This window comes from Zootoca vivipara, chromosome 15 (assembly GCF_965207765.1).
Source record: "Zootoca vivipara chromosome 15, rZooViv2.hap1.1, whole genome shotgun sequence".
Lineage (NCBI taxonomy): Eukaryota > Metazoa > Chordata > Lepidosauria > Squamata > Lacertidae > Zootoca > Zootoca vivipara.
The window spans coordinates 3417173-3444404 of NC_142598.1; the positions used below are offsets into that span (position 1 = coordinate 3417173).

At 47.8% G+C, this 27232-nt stretch overlaps 1 pseudogene; it reads right to left on the reverse strand.

Annotated features, from left to right (window-relative positions):
- Positions 1-9866: 9866 nt before the first annotated feature.
- On the reverse strand, positions 9867-11002 carry LOC118075377 (embryonic polyadenylate-binding protein pseudogene; annotated as a pseudogene).
- Between the last annotated feature and the right edge of the window lie 16230 nt (positions 11003-27232).

Sequence of the window (27232 nt, forward strand, 5' to 3'; positions counted from 1 at the left end):
AGCAAGTGAAACTTCCCCACCTCTGTCGCCACCTTTGCATTCTGGTGAAAGCTTCACCTGTTGAATTTCTGTTTGGCATTTGTCATAAGGTACTTACTTAATTTTAACCGCAGAAGGCAAATTTCAATTTGGCTGAGATGGGAGGGCAGATTATTTTTTGAGGCTATTTTGGGTTTGTTGTGGCCTTTTTGCAAAGAGGTCCTTTGTGCAAAGAGCCTATCTCTAAAATATACATGGGAACTTGAGCACACATCTTCACCTAGGATCTTAAGAAGCACCTCACTTTGGCACTGGATGCAAACACACAACACCAACCACTGGTGGTGCCAAGACAGAGCACTTCCCATGGGGGAAGGGAGGAGGAGAAACACAGGCTGCAATGCCAGAATGGGGAACTGCTCTGACTGAGTTTGGCACCAGAGTGGCCAGGCCATTTTTTGACAGGTAGCTGAGTCCACCCACTGCCCGCCTGTCAATCACCTGTTTCAGCCTGCGTAGATTTGCTCCCTTTGTGTGATGTGAATACCAGCACCAGCACCATGCCTGATGAGTGGGCATTGGTGATGTTTGAAGGGTCCCTGAGGATGTGTCTCCAGTTTTCATGACACTTGGGGGCTTTTCTAAGTAGGTATTCCAGGTGCAGTGGGAAAGTATCCCTCACCTCCCCACTCCTAATCCCCCAGTGCAAAGTTACTGGAGAGCAGAATAGGATGGTTTGGTAAGTTTACCTTACAGTAACTTTCCTAAGTGCCTCAAAAGGACAGTAATACTGAGATTCCATATCAAATGAATGTAGATTAATGTTTTGAAAGGCAAACAATTACCCAACTAAGAAATCTCCAAGGGTTTGATAACTAACAAAAATGACAACATCGTTAGATGTTTGCTTGTTTGTTTGCTGTTTGATAACTAACAAAAATGACAACATCGTTAGATGTTTGCTTGCTTGTTTGCTGTAGACCCGCTACCTGGCATGCCCACCCCACCCTCCTCAAGAATTAATATCTAACTTCCTCACATAAAGGAAACCCTGACCTGACCTCTTCTCTGCTTCCCGAAAGTTCTAGGAGACCTGAAAGGTTTTGCAGATACAGGTGTACCTTTGCTCTTGTTTGCTAGATTTTCAGAGGGCATGGTGGTTGGTTTTTTCCTTTTCTTTTCATTTAATGCTTTGTCCCTGGAGGGAATTTTTGTTCACTGAATATTAACAACATGCTCTTTTGGTAACCTAATTAGAAGTATCTGCATTCAGCTAACTTCCTGCTTCATTGTTTTCAAAAGCACCAGATATGGTGAGGTGAACATCTGCCTAACAATGCAACATCGATTCCTCTTCTTTTCTTCCCCTACCCATCTTCCTTCTGAACATCAATACAGGATGAAGAGTTCTTTAACTCAGCATTTTAGATTCTGTAGGGGACAGTCACACAGTATCCAGTATTTCAGGGATGAAAATGAGACACCCTTTTGTTGTTGCAATAAGACCCCCCCCAAACCCTTCGCTGTCTGAGACCCCTTTGCCAAAGGCTTTTCTTTGTCTGTTGTATATTAAAATTATATGCAGACAGACAGTTATGGGGGTGGGGTGTAAAGGAAGCTCTGCAGTGGCCTTTTGCACCAATGCATGTGCCTTCACACAGTTTACACCTAGCAAAAATATCCCTGAACTCTCTTTTCAACTGCTTCTCCTGTTCTCCTTGTGTTGACTTATGACCCTTTTTTTGTCAAGCATTTGCAATACCCAATGGGCTAGCTTTGGTTGCACAAAGAGGCTCCATGGCAGTGGGCTACTCCATCTTTTATTATTGCATACCCTCCAACATTCATCAGAGGCAAATAGGGACGTTCTCATCACCCCCCCCCAAACTGACCCTCCTCAACCCCCCTTTTTGCCCCCATCCCCCCACAGGGCATTCCACTAACAAGACTCAGCACACACAACCCTCCCCTGTCCTGAGAAAACCTCTTATTAACCCAGATTTTATTTTATTCTTTGGTAGGTTTACAAAAAGAAAAGCACACCAATAAATAGATTTTAGAAAGGAGTAAGATTGGACACAGTTTTGTTTTTGTTTTGTTTTTAAATCAAGACTCCTTGCACTTCCCTCCCCCTTTCTTCCCGCCTAGGGCAGCCCTGCCCTCTGCCTGCCCCTCGGAGCCGGCTTGTCCTTGGCCTCTCCTCCTCGCCTGCTCTCCAGCAGCAACGACAAGGTGCCCAAGCGAGGAGGCCATGGGATGCTCCTTCACAGCTGTCACTGCTTGGGACAAGCGCCGGCTCAGCCTCCTCCCCGAGCTCAGCAGCGACAACACTGGCAGGGGAAATAGCGACACTCTGGGATCAGATCGGAAGCCAGGATATGGCTTTCCTAATTTCGGGACTGATCCTGGAAAATAGGGACACTTGGAGGGAAGGCCTTGGGCAATTGCTTGTTCTAGGCCAGCCCCTCGCATACAGGTGGTGTGTTGTTCTTCACTTCTTGGTTGCCTGCCTGTAGCAAGTGGTGTTTGAGAACTTGTTTATAGGGGGACAAAGAAATAAATGCTTCTAATGAATGAATGAAAACAAACAAGCATGGCACGGATGCCTTGCCACAGATAAAACGATAACGCCACCTGGCGCCAACCCAACTTGATGCGTGTATTTTTCCCTCCACATCTTGCATTCAGCTGAGAGACATCAAGTGGCGTTAATCTGCCTGAATTGAGCTGAGCTGAGCTGAGCTGTGGTCACTGCCTGCTTCTGGCATGGAGACCCTCCGTCTCGGCTGTTTGGGGGGCTCGGGGGTAAAGGGTTATCAAGGACACCACCGTGCGGAAAATACGTTTTGGTGGCCTTGTTCTGAGAGCTCGAACCTATGAAACACTCCTTGACCTGAGCACTAAGAAGAATAGTCTGCGTGTTGCACGAGGGAGGGAGGGAGGGAAGTGAGTCACCAGGATCACCCCTTGGAACGCCCGCTTTTCTTCATGTGCAACAATCCGGATTCCCACTAGATGGCAGCAGACGGCAGCACAAGAGGACCGAGAAAGGGCGTGGTGATGTTGAATTCCCAGCAAGGGTTTGTGATGGGCGATGGAGGGGGGGGGGGGGTTCAGCTTTCCTTCCTACCCGCCTCTTTCATTTCACCAGCGCCCTCCTCTCCGTCTCTCGTCCATCCTGCCGCTTCCTGAAGCTCGTTTACAAAGAATGAAATAATTCAATCTGTGGCAGCTAAGAGAGAGAGATGGAGAGGGCGAACAGGAGCTGAGGGAGAGCTGCAAATATAGGGGAGAAGCAGGGGAGAGACAGAAAGCGGGGAAGGAAGAAGGCACCGGTGTAGTGTGGGCGGAAAAGGGCGCGGAGGATCGCCGGCTTGTTATGAGGGGCAGCAGCCAGCGCTAGTGGCGCCTGGTGCCTCCTGGGGTGGCGCGGCGGGAGGCCAACAGTAGGTGGCGCCAGAGACAATGGCAGGCAGAGCCAACTCCTTCTAGCTTGCCCGCACTGTCCTGCCAACTCAGTACCGCAAGGGAAATCCTGAGATGGAGGAGGAAAGCGGTCCACTGGTGTGGGCTGACCCCACGCATACAAAATGCAAAAACACAGCAGAGCTGATGCAGGGATAACTGGAGGGCCAAGGAATGCTCCCCCCTCCATCATCTTTCCTGAGAAAACGTGCACATGGTTTCCCCAACCCAAGCCCCAGGATATTACATCCATAGGGTTTGGGGCCACTGTGTGCTCCCTCTGCCCCAGTCATGAGGCCTTCCCTTTCCTACAATTACTTCTGGAAGGGCAGCAATGAGGAACACCTGTGTGTTGTTGAAGGGGGAGGGCAGTCCCTTCTGCCTGCCATCCCATGTGGTTGGGAGAAGCAGAGTTAATTTTCACCTAAGGCAGCAGTACAGCTTGAGCTGACCCAGCACTGGGACGGACTCTGTGGCCACATGCAAGGGATGGACTGAGGACTCGCTCCACCAGGCAAGTTTCAGTTTCCCCACAATCTGCGTATAGCACTCACTCTGCCCCACCCCAGTGCAAGGCCTTGGAGAAAACTACACACGGCTGCTGAGTGGAAGGTGTTAGGGTTCAAATTTATAATCTGCCATTCTATATAATTTTCACAATGCAGCTCACAGCTCAGATATGAACAGACATGCATTTAAATTACAAACATAATACAATTTAAATATTTCCTTTTCAATGAGGGAGAAAGAGAGAGAGAGAGAGAATAACTAGATGGTCCCTGTCTCATCATATACTGTATTCCATTGTTTAGATCGGGGTAAAAGGTGAATGACCCTTGTGGGAATGGTTCCTTCATGAAAAGGAGGAGGGTTTGCTACTCACCTCCCAAATCCAGTATCTCTGGGCACAAAATATTTTGATGTGCTGATGCTCAGGATATGCAGGCCAGACTTGTACCTCTTCTAGATCTGCTTTGAGGGTTGCCTGCTTCTCTCCTCTTGAGTCAGCGCAGCTGCAGCCAGAGCTGGGAGGCACTGGAAATCTCTGGGACTTTTCTAAGCAATTGGACCTGTCAGGTTGGATTAGTTGCTGACACTGGCCAGGCTGATGCACCCACAAGGCAGACAGAGAGAGACCCAGCTGGGCAGAGTCACTCCCCGTCAGCAGAAGACAGCTTGTCCCAAGATTAGAGTTGGCATGCTGTAAAATACCATGCCAAGCCGTAGTCGGAAGATGGCAATCGCCCTCCTAGGCTGTGGGGGCACGGCTGAGGTTTCCTGGGGTGGGGTAGAGTCACTCAGCATCAGACATGCGTTGTGTCATGTGTCATGTAGCAGAACCTGTGTGAACTGAATGGTGATAGTCCTCATGAGGACAGGTGAGTTTCCAGGGTGACGGAGCCCATACAGCAGAGAGAGGCACAAAGCCCTGCCGTGGGGTGGTGAGCTTTCCCCTCTCTAGACTAATTCTGCCTAGTTATATTTCTAAGGATCGGGCTGCATCTGATCAGGAAATGTGGGTGTAAGTCAGGTATGCAGCCCAGCACAGATTTCTGGTGTGCAAAGAGCTTCCCATTTTCTTGTTTTGTGGGAACATGCCTCAAACCATTAGAAAATGATACAAAAACAACAAAACACAGTAAAACATGCAGCCTGTTGTGTGTGTCTGAATAAGCCTGCCCAAACAAATGTTTTCTGCCAGTGCTGCCCTTGAGGTCATGGTGTTAACACCAGGCAATTGGATAATACTTCTTTGAAACACATGTTTTTACAATGTTCTATGCTTACTAACTCCTTCATGGATCACTGCCTTGTCGTGGTGAAGGGGCTTGAATAACTCAGAGAAGCTAGGAGCTATGCTGTGCAGGGCCACCCAAGATGGACAGGTCATAGTGGAGAGTTTCGACTAAACGTGATCCACCTGGAGCAGGAACTGGCAAGCCACTCCAGTATCCCTGCCAAGAAAACTCCATGGACAAAGACAACAGGCATATAAAAGTTATGGCGCTGGAAGATGAGCCCCTCAGGTCGGAAGGCGTCCAACATGCTACTGAGGAAGAGCAGAGGACAAGTACAAGTAGATTCAGAGCTGATGAAGCGGCTGGGCCAAAGCCGAAAGGTCGCTCCGTTGCGAATATGCCTGGAAGCGAAAGGAAAGTCCAATGCTGTAAAGAAAAATGTGGCATAGGAACCTGGAATGTAAGAACCATGAACCTTGGTAAGCTGGATATGGTCAAAAATGAGGTGGCAAGAATAAATATTGACATCCTGGGCACCAGTGAACTAAAATGGACGGGAATGGGCGAATTCAGTTCGGATGACCATCATATCTACTACTGTGGGCAAGAATCCCGTAAAAGAAATGGAGTGGCCTTCATAGTCAACAAAAGAGTGGCGAAAGCTGTACTGGGATGCAATTTCAAAAATGATAACATGATCTCTATACAAATCCAAGGCAGACCTTTTAACATCACTGTAATCCAAGGTTATGCACCAACTACCGGTGCTGAAGAAAGTGAAATTGACCAATTCTGTGAAGACTTACAACACCTTCTAGAAATGACACCAAAGAAGGATGTTCTTCTCATTATAGGGGATTGGAATGCTAAAGTAGGGAATCAAGAGATAAAAGGAATAACTGGCAAGTTTGGCCTTGGAGTTCAAAACGAAGCAGGGCAAAGGCTAATAGAGTTCTGTCAAGAGAACAAGCTGGTCATCACAAACACTCTTTTCCAACAACACAAGAGACGACTCTACACATGGACGCCACTAGATGGGTAGCATCGAAATCAGATTGATTACTGTATATTCTCTGCAGCCAAAGATGGAGAAGCTCTATATCAGGAGTCAGCAAACTTTTTCAGCAGGGGCCGGTCCACTGTCCCTCAGACCTTGTGGGGGACCGGACTATATTTTGAAAAAAAAATGAACGAATTCGTATGCCCCACAAATAACCTAGAGATGCATTTTAAATAAAAGGACACATTCTACTCATGTAAAAACATGCTGATTCCCGGACTGTCCGTGGGCCGGATTTAGAAGGTGATTGGGCTGCATCCAGCCCCCGGGCCTTAGTTTGGGGACTCCTGCTCTATACAGTCAGCAAAAACAAGACCTGGAGCTGACTGTGGCTCAGAACATCAGCTTCTTATAGCAAAATTCCAGTTTAAACTGAAGAAAGTAGGAAAAACCACTGGGGCAGTAAGACACAATCTAAATCAAATCCCTTATGAATACACAGTGGAAGTGAGGAACAGGTTTAAGGATTTAGATTTGGTCGACAGAGTGCCTGACGAAATATGGATGGAGGCTCGTAACAATATACAGGAGGCAGCAACGAAAACCATCCCAATGAAAAGGAAATGCAAAAAAGCAAAGTGACTGTCCAATGAGGCCTTACAAATAGCAGGGGAGAGAAGGCAGGCAAAATGCAAGGGAGATAGTGAAAGATACAGGAAATTGAATGCAGATTTTCAAAAAAAAATAGCAAGGAGAGACAAGAGGGCCTTCTTAAACGAGCAATGCAAAGAAATAGAGGAAAACAACAGAATGGGAAAACCAGAGATCTGTTCCAGAAAATTGGAGATATGAAAGGAACATTTCATACAAAGATTACCATAATAAAGGACAAAAGTGGAAAGGACCTAACAGAAGCAGAAGACATCAGGAAGAGGTGGCAAGAATACACAGAGGAATTATACCAGAAAGATATGGAGGTCTTGTATACCCCAGGTAGTGTGGTTGCTGACCTTGAGCCAGACATCTTGGAGAGTGAAGTCAAATGGGCCTTAGAAAGCACTGCTAATAACAAGGCCAGTGGAAGTGATGATATTCCAGCTGAACTATTTAAAATTTTAAAAGATGGTGCTGTTAAGGTACTACACTCAATATGCCAGCAAGTTTGGAAAACTTAGCAGTGGCCAGAGGATTGGAGAAGATTAGTCTACATCAGGCATCCCCAAACTGCGGCCCTCCAGATGTTTTGGCCTACAACTCCCATGATCCGTAGCTAAGAGGACCAGTAGTCAGGGATGATGGGAATTGTAGTCCAAAGCATCTGGAGGGCCGATGTTTGGGGATGCCTGGTCTACATCCCAATCCCAAAGAAGGGCAGTGCCAAAGAATGCTCCAACTACCGCACAATTGCGCTCATTTCACACCCTAGCAAGGTTATGCTTAAAATCCTACAAGGCAGGCTTAAGCAGTATGTGGACCGAGAACTCCCAGAAGTGCAAGCTGGATTTCGAAGGGGCAGAGGAACCAGAGACCAAATTGCAAACATGTGCTGGATTATGGAGAAAGCTAGAGAGTTCCAGAAAAACATCTACTTCTGCTTCATTAGCATTTGACTGTGTCGACCACAGCAAACTATGGCAAGTTCTTAAAGAAATGGGAGTGCCTGATCACCTCATCTGTCTCCTGAGAAATCTCTATGTGGGACAAGAAGCTACAGTTAGAACTGGATATGGAACAACTGATTGGTTCAAAATTGGGAAAGGGGTACGACAAGGCTGTATCTTGTCTCCCTGCTTATTTAACTTATATGCAGAATTCATCATGCGAAAGGCTGGACTGGATGAATCCCAAGCCAGAATTAAGATTGCTGGAAGAAATATCAACAACCTCAGATATGCAGATGACACAACCTTGATGGCAGAAAGTGAGGAGGAATTAAAGAACCTTTTAATGAGGGTGAAAGAGGAGAGCGCAAAATATGGTCTGAAGCTCAACATCAAAAAAACCAAGATCATAGCCACTGGTCCCATCACCTCCTGGCAAATAGAAGGGGAAGAAATGGAGGCAGTGAGAGATTTTACTTTCTTGGGCTCCTTGATCACTGCAGAATTGATGCTTTTGAATTATGGTGCTGGAGGAGACTCTTGAGAGTCCCATGGACTGTAATAAGATCAAACCTATCCATTTCTTAAGGAAATCAGCCCTGAGTGCTCACTGGAAGGACTGATCCTGAAGCTGAGGCTCCAATACTTTGGCCACCTCATGAGAAGAGAAGACTCCCTGGAAAAGAGCCTGATGTTGGGAAAGATGGAGGGCACTAGGAGAAGGGGACGACAGAGGACGAGATGGTTGGACAGTGTTCTCGAAGCTACGAACATGAGTTTGACCAAACTGCGGGAGGCAGTGGAAGACAGGAGTGCCTGGCGTGCTATGGTCCATGGGGTCACGAAGAGTCGGACATGACTAAACGACTAAACAACAACATGCTCGACAAGCATATATAGAATTGTAGGTGTTTGCATTTATAATGATATAATATACATCTTCCCCTTTCCCCCCTCTTTATGCACTTTTTATTTTTACTTAATTTTGTTCAATTGAAATAAAAACCAATTTAAAAAATCAGGCAATTGACAGGTGAGCAACTCTACCCACTTGGTCCAAGTGGTCCATGTGGTGGAGGGCATCAGGATCTGTCCCACTGGCCAGATCAGCCCCTCCCTGACTCAAAGCAGGATATTCAATGCTTTTCATTCTGCTTTTATGATAGTGAATAGTGGCCACTCACTCCATCTCTGAGATAACGCGACATGACCAATCAGCCTGTGTAGGCTATGATCATGCTGCTGTATATCAAAGGAACAGTCTCTAGCCATTTCCCCATGAAACTACTTTACACAGGCTTTCCAGTGTGGTTGTCATGCTATGTTCACCACCTGAAAAGGTTGGCTGGCTGCGCATGATTATTTTTTATCAGTACATGAACATTTAAAGGCCTTCACTTCAAACGTCTCTTCAGTACTTCCATGCAACACACTGTTTGCTCAAAAGACCACTAATGGTACCTGGCAAGGTTTGCTGTATAGAATATGGTGGTGGCATATCTGCAGTGGTAGAGGAAGCTGCTCGGGTGGCATGCCCAGGGGTGGGGCGAGGGCGGGACCTCCGGAGTCTGCCTGCCTCCTCCTACTCAGTTGCCCTACAGCTGGGGGGAGGCAGTGGGCGGACCGTTTGGCCTGTGTGCGCCCAGGAGAGACGCATGGCTCAGGTGCGCTGCAGACCCTGCGGTGAGTGCTGCCTGGCATTTTGTCACCCCCCTCAGTGGTGACACCCGGGGCGAACCGCCCCCACAGCACCCCTTCCTCCTCCGCTGCATACCTGAACACACAGGAAGAGCATTTTAGACATGCTATAAAGTACCTACATGCAGTGGTGTTGTGTCCTTTATTGGTGCCTGGGGTGCGCACATGTGTGTGCACCAGACAGGCAGGGAGTGAACGAAACCTGCCACGCCAGCCAAACCTTCGCCACTGCCAGGTCTCCTTCTTTGGAGGTCTTTAAGCGGAGGCTTGACAGCCATATGTCAAGAATGCTTTGATGGTGTTTCCTGCTTGGCAGGGGGTTGGACTGGATGGCCCTCGTGGTCTCTTCCAACTCTATGATTCTATGGATCCAACCCACCTTGGTCACTGAAGAAATGCTGCCGAGTTGCTCTTGTGGGACGCTTCAGAGATCTGGTGCACCTGCAGTACAGCAGCAGCTTCCTCAGTCTTAGAGTGGAGGGGTTCAGGTGACTCCAACATCAGCACCAACTCAGAGTTATCTATCTCCAGCAGCATACCTGTGATCTTCCCAGCCATGGAGGGGTGTAATGAGTGAATCAGAGGGTTGAGGCATTCACCAAGCATTTGCTTCTGCTCCTGAGGAGGGGCTGCAGCCAACATGGATGTTGTCAGGGACTCCTGTCCATGGACACGGACAGCTGGTTCTACAACCTGATGCATTGGCAGAGGTGCCATGGTGCCCAGGGGCTGGACATTCCTCACAGCCGAAGAAACACCGTGTGAGAGGGCTGTTGAGGAGGATGCCCAAGTGCTGATAGTCTGGTTTCCTATGTTGGCCACTCTCTGGGCATTGGGATATACCCTGGGAGCTTGAGTGGAAGCTTGTCCGTCTCATGGTACTGATGTTAGACAGAGGATGCCTGGGAGGTGTACTAGTCCTCAGGATCGGGCTGGCTGTGTGATAGGATGAGGGAGCCCTGCATATTCCAATGGGGGACAGGGCTGACTTGGGCAACAGGGCTAGGACTGTAGAAAGTAGTTCTGGTTTGAGGCTGTGGAAGGGAGGGCAGGAAATAACCTGCCAGCGGAAAGGAGCAGGAGATCAGACCCAGCAAGGCCCTTGTGGTAGCTAGTCTCTGCATGTATTGGTTGGTGAGAATGGCTTTCCTCTCCTCTTTTCTTTGGGCAAGGGCAACAATCAAAGGCTTGGCACTGAAAATCCTCCCATTCATTTCAGCCACAGCCTTTGTAGCCCCTTCTGGGGATGAAAAGCATACAAACCCCAAACCTTTGCTGTGTCCACTCTCTGTCATCACCTTGGCACTAGTGATAGTTCCATAAGGAGAGAATTCCTTCCTCAACTGTTCATCATCAAGCCTACCATCCAGATTCTTTACATACAATTTCACACTCTGGTGTCTGTTCACTTTCTCCTGCTTGATTTGCTCATATTTATGCTTCAGTTCACTCTGACGTTCCAGCCTCTTCTGAGCTCTGCCAACATCCACCATTCGCCCATTGATCTCCGTCATGTTCATGTCTGCGCCCCAATTTGTTCTATTGCATTTCAGATGGGCTCTGCAATTAAACTTATTTTGTTTTATTTATCACTACATTTATATCCTTTTCCACAAAGGAGCTTAAGGTGGCACACATGGTTCTTCTCCCTCTCAGTCCCCACAACATCCCTGTGAGGTAGGTTAGGTTCAGAGACAGTGACTGACCCAAGGTCACCCAGTGAGCTTCATGGCTGGCTAGGGATTTGAACCCTGGTCTCCATGTCCAGCACTCTCTAACCACTACACCACACCGACTTAAGTCTCACTTTCCCCATTCAACCCTCTGCATTTCAATATTCATTTGGGAGGACATGGGCTTTTTTTTTTTTACATTGTTTCATTCAGAGGCTTGCAAGTCAAGGTGCAGATTCACAACTTGCTGGAATGTGTTTGCTTGGAAGGACAAGTGTTTGCATAGCTTTATCCTTTGGTATACAAAGCAGCATGTAGGAAGAAGATAACCTCGGCCAATGCATTCCCCTAAATGGCCATTTAGAAACGGTGCTGATTTTTTTTTTTATGGGTGTGAAGTTGGAAGTGACTGGGCTGAGGTGGGCAGTTCAGCAGGATGCCTCCTATGCCAAGACATTTCAGTGGGATTTATTGGGCATTGAGAAGGGCACTTCTTTTCTGTATGGCCATTTGGAGATGGTCCTTGAAAACCACTTTGAATGAAAGCAAGAAACTACCTTTGGTTTAATCATCATCTCCTCTAATAGCAAACTTAGCTGCTTGAGTGCCAATAGCATTGCAGCCAAAATTGGACCACTGGGAAACAGGAGGAAGGTATTGCCATGCTTAAATGAACCCCGAGGCATGCAGAACAGCAAAGCATTAAAAAAACACACCCCTTTTCAACATCCCCAAGGAGGGCTGGCTGGACCGTGAACAGGTGTAAGGATACATGGCACATTTTGTAGTTTGTAGAATCATCAGGCTCTCCATTGTATTCCCACTGGCCTTTGGAAGGAACCAATGGGTGAGGCTATAAAATGCCTGCAGTAGGGATGGGCAACCTCTGGCCCCTCAAACCTTCTTGGGAGTCTCAACAACTATCAGCCTCCTCCAGCATGGCCAGGGGTCAGGGATAATGAGGGTTGGAAGCCAACAACACCTTGAGGGTCACAGATCCCCCACCCCTGGTTTATTAGCGCAGTTAGAAGTCGTACAATGAATGCAAAACAAGAACAATATTAATGATAATCATAATCATAATATAATGGATTTGCTCACACAGAGCATATAGCTGTCTATTGTTTTACATGGCTGCAAAGAGATCTCATTAGACAAATTTTCAGCAACCTGGTGCGCCTTCCAGTCAGTCTGAGTGCTAACTGGGACTGGTGGAAGCTGTAATCGAAAATGTCAGGAAGTGGAAGGCACCAGGGCTGCTGAAGGAGAAGCATGGACGGCTGCTGCCAGGAATTGTTTTAGAATGCCAGTGTTGTTCATTGCTCCATGCAGATTTAAAGTGAAGAGGTACCATAATTAATAAATATGGTGAAGGCTACACACACACACACTAGAGCTTTTTAGCTATTCTTTCCTTCAAAGAATTAAGCCTGGTTCTTCTCGACCCATTTCTCAGCTCAGTACACTAGAGGCAAAACCACCCCAATCAGCGGACAGCACCTGTAGTGTCATGTGCCTCAGAATTGCCTTGTTTTACGCTTTCTACCTGCATTTTTTACTAGGTCAGTCTGTTTGGACGTGTACACACTCATCCTTTAAAGCATACTTATTCCTTCAAAGACTTACAGGCTCTGTAGTTTGTCCGCTCATAGAGATACAGTTCCCAGGAACTGTTAATAAACTGCAGTGCCCAGAAGTCTTTGAGGGAAAGAATATGCTCCGAATGTGCTCTAAAGGTATAGCGTGTGCTCAGCTAAAGAAATAAGGGTAGTGGGGAGGAATTGGGCCCACAGATTTGCTTATCCCTCCTTCAACAAAGTAAAAAAGTGGTGGGGGAGGGAAGGCCTCCCTTATATTGCTCAGATTTGGTGGGGGATCCAGTCCTGAGGGGGTCTCATCTATCCCTGAAGTAAACCTCTCTGCCTCAAGTTCAGGGCTGCTGGTAAAGTCCAGAGAGGGGAGGTTTCTTGTCGGTTTGCCCAGCCACAGGGAGGGCCACTTAGCCATACTTTCTTTTGTTCCCACTGCTTTCCCCTGGCAAAAAACTGCTCTTTAGCACGCAATTGGAGCAAACGACAATTCGGGTTTTCGCGGGATTGCCATTTGTTCTGATCTATTGCTAAAGAATGGGCTTTTCCTTGGAAAGGAGTAGGGCGAGGGGAATACCGCTGGGACCTGTGCTTTCTAGGCACGGCACAAGCAGAAGTGTGGCCAAGCCCTCAGGCTTCAAAGAAATGTGTACATCCGAAACCCAGAGGCTGGAACAAATGCTTGCTTCCTGCTCTGCTGCCTCCTTGCTGTTGGAGGAGAAAGATGCCAGCAAGACATTGTGATGCCTGAGGCAAAGGAAAAGGAGAACACTTTGAAAAGAGCTTCTGAAGACTGGCAGCAAGTGGATTGCCAGGTGCTCTCCTGCCCAGCATTTTGCAGAAGGCTTTGCAGGCACCATGGATCAGGTGGCTGGCAGGGCCTGCAAATCCCTTTTTGGCTGAGCCAAGGTTTTTGCCCCACATCTGATGACATGGGCATAGCGTGGGGGGGGAGCTGCCCACCCTAAATCAATGAAAATAAATAAAAATCAAAACAAAACTGAGGTTCTGCTCCCCCTAACAAAAGCCTGTCCCTCCCCTAACAACAATCCCGGCTCTGCCCATGTCTGATGACATTTATAATTGTTGATGATCGTTTAATTTATACCCCACCTTTCCTCCCAAAGAGCCCAGGGTGACAAACACATCCATAACAAAACTTTTTTATTATGATTTAAACACTCTAAAAACAGTTAAAATACTCTAAAACAAGCTACAGTTCAAACATTCTAAAAACCTTCCCTCATCCATGGTTGCCAGGAACAAAGCCATCAGATGCCTGGGTATTCAGGAATGTTTTCAAATTCTTCCTGAAAGTCAATAAGCAGTGAGGGCATTTCACAAATAGGGAGATGCCACTGAGAAGACCCTGCCTTTTATGTGACACCAGGGGTAGGCCTTAGTCAAAATGGACTTGTAGGGCAAAATGGGGCCTAATTTTGCTGTAAACAGAAGTGGACAGGACTGTCATTCAATTTCTACACTAGCAAAGGGGCACCACAACTGGTGACCGCAGGCTCACTAATGAGGCACACCACAGCCTGATTTCTGCCCAGTGTAGTGTAGTGGTTAAGAGTGGTAGTCTCGTAATCTGGGGAACCGAGTTCGCGTCTCCTCTCCTCCACATGCAGCTGCTAGGTGACCTTGGGCTAGTCGCACTTCTCTGAAGTCTCTCAGCCTCACTCACCTCACAGAGTGTTTGTTGTGGGCGAGGAAGGGAAAGGAGAATGTTAGCTGCTTTGAGACTCCTTAGGGTAGTGATAAAGCGGGATATCAAATCCAAACATCTCTTCTTCTTCTTCTTCTTCTTCTTCTTCTTCTTCTTCTTCTTCTTCTTCTTCTTCTTCTTCTTCTTCTTCTTCTTCTTCTTCTTCTTCTTCTTCTTCTTCTAACATCTTGGCACTGTTCTCCACCTTCCCCCTGAGGTAGCTCCCTCACCTTGCCTTCTGCTAGGGCTGGCTTCACATGCTCAACAAGATGGATGTGTTCCAGCAAGGCTCTTCTTATATTCCCACCTCTTCTCTAGACATGATCCTACTAATGCCTGCACTGTTTATGTCAGGAGTATGGGCAGGAGTCAGGCTCTGGGGCCTGTAGTGCTTTGCAGGACTGGGGCCTGCCTCAGCTTGTGCTGGAGAAGCAAGGCGTGGCCACACAGGTGGAGACCTCAGCTTGTGCTGGAGAGGCAAGGAGTAGTCTCTCAGGTGAGGCCACTTGTTATCTCACTGCACCTGGTGGCAGGAGCTGGGAGGGATAAAAGCTCAGCTTTTCCCTTCAGCTCTTTGCCACAGCAACGCTATCCCTGCCTGGTTGCATCTGGCCTCTTGATCCTTGCTCCGTGGACCCTTGCCTTGCCGACGTCTTGATCCTTGCTCCGTGGACCCTTGCCTTGCCGACGTCTTGATCCTTGCTCCGTGGACCCTTGCCTTGACGACATCTTGATCCTTGCTCCATGGACCCTTGCCTTGCCAACATCTTGATCCTTGCTCCGTGGACCCTTGCCTTGCCGACGTCTTGATCCTTGCTCCATGGACCCTTGCCTTGACGACATCTTGATCCTTGCTCCATGGACCCTTGCCTTGCCAACATCTTGATCCTTGCTCCGTGGACCCTTGCCTTGCCGACGTCTTGATCCTTGCTCCGTGGACCCTTGCCTTGACGACATCTTGATCCTTGCTCCATGGACCCTTGCCTTGCCAACATCTTGATCCTTGCTCCGTGGACCCTTGCCTTGCCGACATCTTGATCCTTGCTCCGTGGACCCTTGCCTTGCCGACATCTTGATCCTTGCTCCGTGGACCCTTGCCTTGCCGACGTCTTGATCCTTCGCCTTGCTTCCTGTTCCTTGAACCTTCGCCATGCTTCTTGTTCCTTGAGCCTTCGCCTTGCTTCATGTTCCTTGGACCCTCGCCTTGCCGACGCCTGAATCCTCGACCCTTGGACCCTTGCTTTGCCTTCGCCTTGCTCCTCGACCCTTGGACCTTCGCCTTGCTTCTTGTTCCTTGAGTCTTCGCCTTGCTTCTTGTTCTTTGAGCTTTCGCCTTGCTTCTTGCTCCTTGGACCTTCGTCTCTGCCTTGCTCCTTGACCCTGCGACTGCCTGCTACTGGACCCTCAGCCCTGCACCTGTTCCTGCTTCTGCACCTCCATCTTGCCTCTGGTCCTGACGCCCGCCGACCAGACCGTGACAGTTTACCTGCAATTCACAACTTATTTCCTGGTCTATTTCCTGGCCCTGATTCTGTAAGCACCCCACTTCCTGGTCCTTTTCTTAAGGCTGTCCTCTGAGCACGTATGATGGCAGAGACTCCAGATCCCACCCCTGATTACAGCAGCCACTTTCCAAATGCTGCCCCCGTGCCTTCCATGCAGGTGTTTAGCAAGTGAAACCTTTGCTCACATTTTCCTTCCTTGTCTGGGAAAGCTGCAGCGGCTAAATGCCTGTGGGCTAGCAAAATGCCTCCCCTTTGGGCTGCTGTTGGGCACAGACGCAAGGGCAGAGGGCAAAAAGTGGACAAATGTCCCTCTGTGTGCAGTTGGCCAAAGTGAAGCCATTGACCTGCTGGGAACGGAAGTCCCCCTCCCAGCACCCCTCCCTCATCCCCAGAGCTATCAAGCTGGCCAAACAGATTGTGAGTGCATTAGCCTGCGGCTGGCTGGCTAAGTGGCTCTGAGCAGTGGGCTTGCCATTGCTTAGACACACTTTGCCAGGCAGTGTCTGGGGAGGACGGATGAATTATTCAGACTGCATCCTTCCCACTCCCCCCCCCCAGCACCACTTCTGTTCTGGGTCTGAGATACTCCCCATATTTTGAGATCCTCTAACCTCCCTCAGGGCATCCTTGGGCACATGTCCAGCCTCTTAGGGAAGGAGAAGTGGTTGGGTGTGTCAGTGTGTGCATATGGGTGGGGTGAATGGGGCGGGCGGGCACATTGGGGTGGGCAGAGGAGGGGCGAGGGGGCTCCTTCTCTGTCCCCTTGCCTTTCACAAGCCAGTGACTCTAGAGCGGTGAAATCAGTCGTGAATGTGCAAAATCACACCCACTCTCAGCGTGTGGTGGGGAAAGAAGAGAATTAATTCTTGTAGCTGTCAAGGATGCAGGGCCAAGAAGGTGGCGGGTGGCGAAGACAAGGATGTGTGGTCTGGAGGAAAAGATGGCAACAGATGGCAACAGAGAAAAGGCCACCAGAAGAGGTAGGCAAAGGTGTCTCCGAAGAAGGGGGGCACCTTTTTATACAGCTCCTATTTCTTTACCTTGAATGGCTGCTTCTCACAGGGAAATGTAGCATATTCTGCAACATTTCTTTGATGAAAATAGGGACATTCTATTCAACAACAACAACAACATGCCACCCATCTGTCTGGGTGGCCCCAGTTACTCTGGGTGGCTTCCAACATATATGCAAACATAATAAAACATTAAACATTAAAAAACTTCCCTAAACAGGACTGCCTTCAGATGGCTTGGGGGGTGGTGGTGGTGGTGGTGTCGCATAACTTCATACTCTCCAACATTTCTCTGGTAAAAATAGGGACATCCTAAGGAAAAGTGGGGCATTCCAGGATCAAATCAGAAACCAGGATGGCTTCTGTAAATCCAGGGCTGTCCCTGGAAAATAGGAACACTTGGAGGCTCTGATGTAGCAGGTGGAGAGTTTTCTCCCAAATCTGCATCATGCTGGGGGGGCGGGAAACCTTCCCCTGCATGACTGGCTTGTAGCTAGAGGCACAGGATGCAAGCACTGTATAAAAACAAGGCAACCCCAGGATGGTAGACAAAATCTAAAAGAGAGTTGGGTGGAATGGTCTTATGTTTCCCCCTTTACCCACAAGAAATAGATTCCACTGATTCTCAATGAGTTCTTTGGTCATCCAGTCACACTCTCAGCATATTCTTTCTCCGCATTTCTTCAAACTCTTCCCATCTCCCCGCTCTTCTGCTGGGCCCTGCCCAGGACAGGCTTATAATCAACAAAATACAGTGGTACCTTGGTTTACGAACACAATTGGTTCCGCAAGTCTGTACTTAACCTGAAGCGAACTTTCCCATTGAAAGTAATGGAAAGTGGATTAATCCATTCCAGACGGATCCGTGGAGTACTTAAACTGAAAATACTCAAACCGAGGCGTACTTAAACCGAGGTATGACCGTACAACTATTGGGAAGCTGCAGCTGATAGTAGGCAGGGGGGTGGGTGGGTGGCTGTGCCTCTGCGGAACTTCCTTCCCCGCTCAATGCAAGTGGTTAAGGACATCCTGTGTGTGTCCTCCTTCGCCATTCCAGGTAAGGTGGAGAAGTTCTAATGAAGGGGAAGGGGGCTGGCGGAGAGGCTCTGGGGATGGAATGATTCTTCACATCAATGAGAGCAGCCAAGGGAAGTGGCAGATTCTCTCTACCTTGGAGGTGGCTTAGAACAACTCCCAGACCCCATGCTTATAAAGGTACAGGCAACAGCAGGTCTTTAGAGAAATCCTTGGAGGCAACTCAGGGCCATCTCATGGAGGACACTTTTCTTGGAGGGTGTGTGGGTATTATCATTGCTGTTGGCCCAGAGCTTCACACCCTCCCAGTCCCTTATTTGTAATTGTTGTCTGGGGTCGGCAAACATGAGGGTTGTGCAAAACCAAGAGCCTTGGTTGGAGAAAATGATGGTTGTTCTCAAAGGAGACAGTCCTCCCATCATGGAATATTGTGATATGTGGGGGAAAGGAACAGGTGGGATGCCACAGATTCTGTCCTGGGCCCGTTGTTGTTGTTCATCATCTTTTTAAATGACTTGGATGGAGAATCTATTGAGGGGTGTTCATCTAATTTGCAGATGACACCAAACTGGGAGGGGTAGCTAAGGCTGCAGAAGACAGAATAAGGTTTCAAGAGGACCTTAACAGATTGGAGAAATAGGCCCAAAGTACCAAACTGCATTTCAGCAGAGACAAATGTGGTGGCAAGAACCAGCTGCACAAATATAAGATAGGAATCAAAGGCTGTCACAATGCAAATATCTGAAAAGTACACTGGCCTTTTAAAAAGCACACCAGTCATGTAGGCAGTTTTATTTTCAGTTCCTTTCCTAATGATCCCTAGCATGGAATTTGCTTCTTTCAAAGCTACTTTACTTTGGGTCAATATCTTGATAAAGCAATCTACTATGATTCCAAGGTGTTGTTCCTGGTCAGTCACTGCTCTATGAGCATGTATGTAAATTAAGATTTTTTGCCCCATCATGCATCAGTTTACAGTGGCAAGTAATTTCTGGAGTGTCTCATCTTCAGCACAGGTGTGACTGAGGATATTCAATGTCTGGGCATCTTCACCAGATGTTGCTCATAAATTTTGGCACAAAAACGTCTGGTCACAGTTGCAACTCCCTCACCACACTCAGGGCACACTAACTACATCATATAGTGAACACACAAACAAGAATGACAGGATAGACAGGTAACACATGGCTAAATATAGTTCTGAATGGGACAGATACAGCCCATTATGGTCTCTGACTCGTTATTGTCGTCTTTCTTTCAAACAAAGACAGAAGACAACGTCAGCCTGTTTCAGAGATTTATGGTGAGTGGGATATTTTTATATATTTTTTTGAATTCTGGACATTTTCCATTTAAGGTTCAATGCCAAGTTTCTTTAAATTCCAATTATTTGCTATTAAAATGCCTGCTTCATGATTTTTCTTCTTTAGAAATAAATGTGTCCTAAAATGAAGATTTTTTTTTAAAAAAACCCTTTCTTATTATTTTAAAGTGCTCTTTTGAGTTCCTTCCCCACCAGTGAAAACCCCCCTTTTTATATAAAAAAGTTCTGCTTCTAGCCTCAGGGATCTAGGATCAGCACAGGGCTGGGAGGGAAGGAGGCTGGGCCTCTCTGCCTTTCCTTTTCTACCTACAGCTGAGATCTGTTCTTCACCTGCCCTTCACCAGTCAGGCAGCAAAAGGGGGTGGGGAAGCACTACGCAGGCTGCTCATGGAGCTGTCAGCTGCTCCCGTTCATTGATGAAGATGCTCGGAGACGAGCAAGTGGCACCAGCTGCATCATGTGTCCTCGTCTCCCAGTGTGAAGCACCCCCTGTTCCCCTCTAGCTACTACCAGCCATCTCTCTCCTGGCACATGCTATCACTTCAGTGCCTCATCCTTGTGCCACTACAACTGGGCGGCTATGATTGCCCCCTACTGAGTACCCAGGAGCAGGGGCAGACTTTGGTGATATGGTGCCCTGAGCACATGCCTAAATACATGGGAGTAGCCATGGTAGGGCAGGGGGGTTCTGGCCCTCTAACAAAAGCCCGCCTCCTAACTAAAATACTGACTATGCCCATGCCTGAACATTTCTTATTTCCACAATAATTCTTTTTTGCACAAGTGTTTTTCTTATGGATCTTCTCAATATGATGATGGTGATGGTGATGGTGATGGTGATGATGATAGTGATGTTTGTTTGTTTCTAGTGGGGAGAGTGGCCAGCATTTTGTACTGCCTTGCTTGCCTTTAACTGCTTTTAGCTCAGTACAGTAGGGACCCAGGTGGCGCTGTGGTTAAACCACTGAGCCTAGGGCTTGCTGATCAGAAGGTCGGCGGTTCGAATCCCTGTGACGGGGTGAGCTCCGATTGCTTGGTCCCAGCTCCTGCCAACCTAGCAGTTCGAAAGCACATCAAAATGCAAGTAGATAAATAGGAACCGCTATAGCGGGAAGGTAAACGGCGTTTCCATGTGCTGCTCTGGTTTGCCAGAAGCGGCTTTGTCATGCTGGCCACATGACCTGGAAGCTATACGCCGGCTCCCTCGGCCAATAATGCGAGATGAGCGCGCAACCCCAGAGTCGGTCACGACTGGACCTAATGGTCAGGGGTCCCTTTACCTTTACCTTTTAGCTCAGTACAGTATAAGGTAAGCTGCTTAGAAGCCAGTTTTGGCACTAGGGTATACAGGCAGCCCCTGCTTTGTGTTCTGGGTCATCGTGCATGATGGCGGAGCACGCCTAAGTCTGTTCGACCCTGTTCTGCCCCCCCCCGGTTCTGCCCCATTTTCCGGCCACTTTGCTGCGACCCACAGGGTTGCATGTCAATTGGATGCATACAAATCAGTTGTTGCCTGTATATCTGTTCATAAATAACAATGACAACATGATCAGCAGGAATTGCTGAGACTTGTCTCCACACCTGGTGGAGATGAGGGAAGGGCCAGAGCTCACTGGGAACACCTTGAAAGACCTACATTGGCTCCCAGTATGTTTCCGAGCACAATTCAATGTGTTGGTGCTGACCTTTAAAGCCCTAAACGGCCCCGGTCCTGGTATATCTGAAGGAGCGTCTCCACCCCCATCGGTCTACCCAGACACTGAGGTCCAGCGCCGAGAGCCTTCTGGCGGTTCCCTCACTGCAAGAAGCCAAGTTACAGGGAGGCTACAGAGGGCCTTCTCGGTAGTGGCACCAGCCCTGTGGAACACCTTCCCACCAGATGTCAAAGAGAAAAACAACTACCAGACTTTTAGAAGACATCTGAAGGCAGCCCTGTTTAGGGAAGCTTTTAATGTTTAATAGATTATTGTATTTTAATATTCTGTTGGAAGCCGCCCAGAGTGGCTGGGGAATCCCAGCCAGATGGGTGGGGTATAAATAAATAAATTATTATTATTATTATTATTATTATTATTATTATTATTATTATTATGCCCCATCCATTTTAGAATTCCTGTGAGAAATTGTATAGTAGTTTACTGTATATGAGCCTTTCCCCCCTTTAGTTTCAATAAAGGAAGGATTCGTGTTCAAATCCTGATTTGCATGTATTTCACTAACTGCACCCACATGCAGGAACACCTAGACAACTGGCTGCTGTTTTTCCGCAAAATATTTTGCTCTTCTGTCAGAAGGGTAAGGATGCCACTTCCAATGCCTGCCTATGCCTGCCTTTAGTTTTAGACCCAAGCCAGGACATTCAGTTGCAACCCAGAGATTCACACTGCTTTCTTTAAAACTACTAATTAAGAGGCTGTTACAAGGTCATCTTCAACGTGGCTGGCTTCTCCCATTCATTTCTTCCTTGACCCTCTTGTCTGTCTCCTTCCCACATTTGCTGGCTGGCAACTACAGTTCTGTAGCTCACTGAAGACCATAGAATTATAGAGTTGGAAGGGATCCTGAGAGTCATCTAGTCCAACCCCCTGTAATGCAGGAATCTCAACTGAAGCATCCATGAGAGATGTTTCAAGTATGGGAGAGGTTTGTTTTCCCCTCACAGAGACACACTTCACAAACTTCAGGATTCTTTGGGAGAGAACCATGTATGTTGACTGTGCTTAAATGTCTATGCGGATCTGCCCCCAAAGGACCAGGGAGGGGAGGAAACTGTGGCAGAGGCCCAGATCCCACATCTCCCACTTAATGGTTTGTTTCAGGGGGCCACCCCATTTGAGTCAGAAAACCAAAATTGCATTTCCAATACCCCTAGTCAGTATGTCGCAGTCCACTAGCGAGTGCTTGTTAGTTTCAGTGGGACTTAGGCAGGAAAAACTGCCCTGGGGATTGGGCCCCTTGGATCTTTGCCTTCCACCCCTCTGCCACTTGATAGCACCCAATATCCAAAAGCTGTCTCTGCCTGCTTCTTTGAGCATTCCGGACTCACTGGGAATTTTCTTATAATGCTGAAGTTCAGGAAGTGACAAACCAAAACCAGGCAGTTTCTGGAGAGAAAGTCAGTGGTCCATCAGGGCCTCTTCTACTTGGAAATCTTGATATTTTTTATTGATTAGGCACTATGAAAGACAGTTTAAATAGAGATTAGAGTGGAATGGAAATATCTAAATGGGCATTCAATGTATGGTGCGGATGTCTGTGCCTCTTGTGAAATCGCAGCGTTGCAAACTGCTCCCCTGCAAATGGTTGCTGGTCTGAGTTGTTTCAAAAACTTCTTTATTACAATAAGCCCTTTGAAACTGAGTGGTGAACTGAAGCCATGTGACCATCTCTTTCGTGTCCGCTATAGAGACGCCTTGGAGAAAACAGGCAGATTCCCAGGGCATTAGGAAGCCAAGAAGTCTGTCAAAGGAGTCCCAGTCCAGAATCTGCAATGGTCCTGCAGAGTACGCAAATTACATGCTGGGATTTTTAAAAATATAAACCAGCAGCACCCCAGATTTTGCCTCCATTTTAGTTTCTACCATTTGTGGGGAGGAAGTCAGGTCCTGTACTATTTTGCAGGATATTTTTTTTAAAAAAATTAGTTGCAGATTTAACAAAGAAAAAAAGAGGGAGGAAAGTAAAAGCATTTTTAAATTAAAAAAAAACAGAATATAAATAATACTAAAGAGTAGCAAAAAAGCTGAGATCAGGTCACAATCTGAATACAATAAGCACACAGTACATGCATCCTAAGTTATATATATCTACAAGTATATGAACATATAAGCCCCCCAAATGTCCAGATAGGTATCCACACAAAACTAACCTGAAATATGTTCATGAGGTCCTCAGACCATTGTGTAATAGACGGTGGGTATTTTTGCAAAATTATATGATAATAGCATCAGAGCATTCATGCCACCATGCGACAAAACATAAAAATTCTGTCCACTCTTGAATATAACATACCATTTGCATGTCAGCTGTCAAATATGGAAATCCAATACAATTAGATGTCAAAATCAAAGTCAAATAAACAAAGACTTTAGAGTATATCAGCTGGTTACTCAACAACATTCACAGAGGAGAAATCTTAAGATAATTTTTTTGAGCAAATTAAATTTCAGTTCTATTTTCAGGGATAAGACTTGGAAAGTGTGTGTTTCTTTAAAGCCAGCTGTGATGGATTTAGGAGGAATACAGACAAACAATTTATACTTGGGGTAGGACTAGGATTAGATTAAAGAATACGGTTGCAGTCTTGTCCACATTTAGGGCGCCTAACCTAAACCAGATGGTCTGGTTTATCTGCAAAAGGTCTGGAACATCCATTCAGATTTGTTTGTGGAGAGGCTACATGAGAAGCATTCTTCCTCGTTTCATTCTGGGATGTTTATACATCTTTCCAATTCGCTATTTGTTCATCCCGCACTTTTCAGTGTATTTCCCAGCTGCTTTCCTCACCACAAAAAGTTCACTTATTTATTTATTTTAAGTGGATTTGCTATATTAATAGAACTTTAATCCACATAAATTGCACAAACCTAATTTTTTAATATGTGCTTGAATCCCTCCCACAAAATAATGATGGTCAGCAGGTACTCTTAACTTGAGAGTAAGCCACACTGAGAACTTATTTTTGAATAACCACCAGTGGGCTTGGGCTGTATAATGCCGAGCGGCTTGTGCATTTTTCACTATGGTAACTGTATTTCATTATCATAAATCGCTTTGGGACTTTTGTTGTGGGGAGCGGTTCATTCATCTGATCTGATTAACCCAACCCAACCCTAACCTAAACCTACATGCCACCTGCCCTCTTGGTGGCATGTTATGAAGCTGGGGGGGGGGGTTGGGGAATAGGGGGTCCCAGGTTTGGCAGAGAGCGAGCCTGACTTTGCAAGCAGGGGAGAAGTATGTCTGGGGAGGAGGCTGTGAAACATTCCCATGTTTCCTCACAAAGCCCATGATGTTCAAGAGGATGCTGGCTGAGGGGTCGCATGTCTGTGGAGAACCTTTGGCTCAGCTTGGCACTTCTAGTCAAAAGGATCTCAGAGAGAAGGGCTGAGAAAGTGAATGTTGCTACAAAAGGTCCCAGAAAGCTTCTGCCAGTTATGGAAAGCCATTTTGGTCTAGATCTGGGCCTTGGCTGTGAGTCCCGGGCCAGAAGACCTGCTCTCTGCCCTGCAGGCCCTTTCCCCACTTGGCCTGGGAGGGCAGGGCCTGGACTGACTCCTGCTACAAAAGCAGAGGCTGCTGAAGAGGCCAGAGACCATCTTGGCTGCCTCTCAGGTCATTGAGCCCGCGCTTCCACTTAAACATCTAAGATAATTTGTTTTGTTAACTTGGCTGCCTTAAATGTGGATTCTGCAGTTGACATCCTCTGCAAAGTTTTATTTTGAAATATTTAAGATAATATTGGTTGTTGTTGTTTAGTCGTTTAGTCGTGTCCGACTCTTCGTGACCCCATGGACCATAGCACGCCAGGCACTCCTGTCTTCCACTGCCTCCCGCAGTTTGGTCAAAGATAATATTTAGTTTCCTGTTAATTATGTTGCTTTGAATGTATACTTTATACCCAACTTTCTTCCGTAATTTATTCTTCTGGATTGTTTTATTTGATAGTTTTATGTAGGTTGTTAACCGCTTTGAGATCCCCCCCTTTAAAAATACAAATCAGTATAGAAATGAAATGAATTAAAACAAATAAAAGTGAATGAATTCCTTCCTGAGGAAACTTCTAAGGGTCCCTTTCCATTGTGGGCGGGGCCAGAACCAAAAATGGGTGGAGCAACACATGCAAATATTTCCTTTGTACAATGTGCTGGAACACGTTCCTCACCCCTGCTTTAGCTGTGGACCGATTGTCTGTCAAAGGAAGCCCTAAGAAAAGGGGGTGGACATCAGTGTTTCCCAACCAGTGTGCCTCCGGATGTTTTGGGACTACAACTCCCATCATCCCTAGCTAGCAAGACCAGTGGTCAGGAATGATGGGAGTTGTAGTCCCAAAACATCTGGAGGCACACTGGTTGGGAAACACTGGACTAGATGGGTTCTAAGGCTCCTTGACCCAGGGTTTTGGCTCATGCTGTGCATTTAGCCACTAGTGGGAGGAAAAGGGTCTTGAGGCTCTCCTAGATCTGAAGCAGCTGCTTGGAATTTGATTTAAGACTCAACCAACCAGCGGTGTGTGTGTGTGTGTTTGTGTGTGTGTGTGTGTGTTTGTGTGTGCTGAGGAGCCGGTGCCCTTCCAGATGTTGCCAGGCTGCCGCTCCCATCCCCCACTGACTATTGGACATGCTGGCTGGGTGCTGTAGCCCAACAACACCTGGAGGGCCAGAGCTTTCCCCACCCTTGCTTTAGTCTATGATTCCTCAGGTGGGGACAGAACAAAGATGCCACCACATTCCTCTGGGATGAGCCCACCTGCCCTGCAAGCCTCCTGCGGTGCTGTGGATCTTCAAAGTTCATCATTTGCGTGCCTTAAGAAAGCTCCTGCCCTGGGGAGAAGCTGCTCAGATCGGCTCACCCAAACCCTGTGACCAGCCCCGGAGCCGTGTATCAGGTGCTGGAGTCGCCTGGCGCCACCTGTAGCTCCTTCTCCTCATCCTATGCTTTCCTCATCTCTGTCGTTGGCGTGCTCCAGGTGCTTGCTTTTTCTGCATCATCTTCTTCCTCCTCCTCCTCTCGTGCCTCCTCCATCCTTCACCACGCTGCTTTGCACATCGAAAGCCTACAGGCGCCAGGATCCATTTCTCTCTCTGCCTGTGTGAACAGCCATGCCCCTGCTCCCTGGCCTAGTATCAGATACAGAGGAGCCAAGCTGGCGTCTCCCACCCTCCTGGCATCAGGGAGGGGAGGAAGGTGGCGTGGCTCCGTCCGTTGGCTGCGTTCCGCCACAGCCATTCGGCACGCCGGCCACTTTGGCAGGCTAGAGAAAGGCCAGGCACTTTTTGACTCTGAAATCACAGCACCCGGCACCCCTCGAATCTGGGTTGGTTGTGGTCCCTCCAGTGAAGCCAGGGCTCACTTTATGCGAGCTTAATGTACCCCCTTAACCCATGTCTCCCTTTGTACCTTCTTATTAATCAAGACTCATAAGATTTGCCGAAAGCGCTCCCTTCGAAATTCCTAATTTCTGAGTGTTTTGGACGTTTTATTAAGAAACGTTTTGCTTTTGTCAACTCTCACACATACGCAAAGGTGGCACCAAAAGGGCACCCTCTAAAAGTGTGTGTATAGGGGGCGGAGAGAGACTGGAAGATGTGAGGCTTGTAACCTTCAAATATCTCTTCCGAATCCCGTTTTGAGACTCCTAAATTCCTTCCCCCTCCCACAAGCCCAGCTAAGGAGAAGGTCTTGGCTACATTTATCTACATATCAATTAAAAATATGTCTCTCTGAGCGTATCTCACCCTACTCCCTCCTCCTCCTCCAAGATGCGAGCAGAAACCCAAAGATTTTTGGATGCCGTTGTTGGCATCCCTGCTGCGGCCCATTTCCTCCCCCCCCAGGCTCTGGGGGGGGTGGACCCAGGCGTCCGGCGTCGGAACCTTGAGGTGCAACCCATCCGCTAGGGCACCCCCTCTTCCCGTCCAAGCGGTGGAAGAAAAGTGGAGAAGGAGGAGAGGCTGCGCTCATTCCCCCCCCCCCATTCCGCCCCCCAACTCTCCTTAGCGCAGGGCCGGGGAGTGGAGTGGGGGCACTCCCTTCTCTCCCCCCCCCCGCCCCAGCCGATGCTTACCTTATTCCCCTCTCCTCCCCGTCCAGCTTTGGGGCCCAACCAGAGCCAGGGAAGGAGGGGAGGAGGGCGGAGGGAGTTGGGCAGGGCGGGGCGGGGAGGGAGGGGACTCTCGCCGCC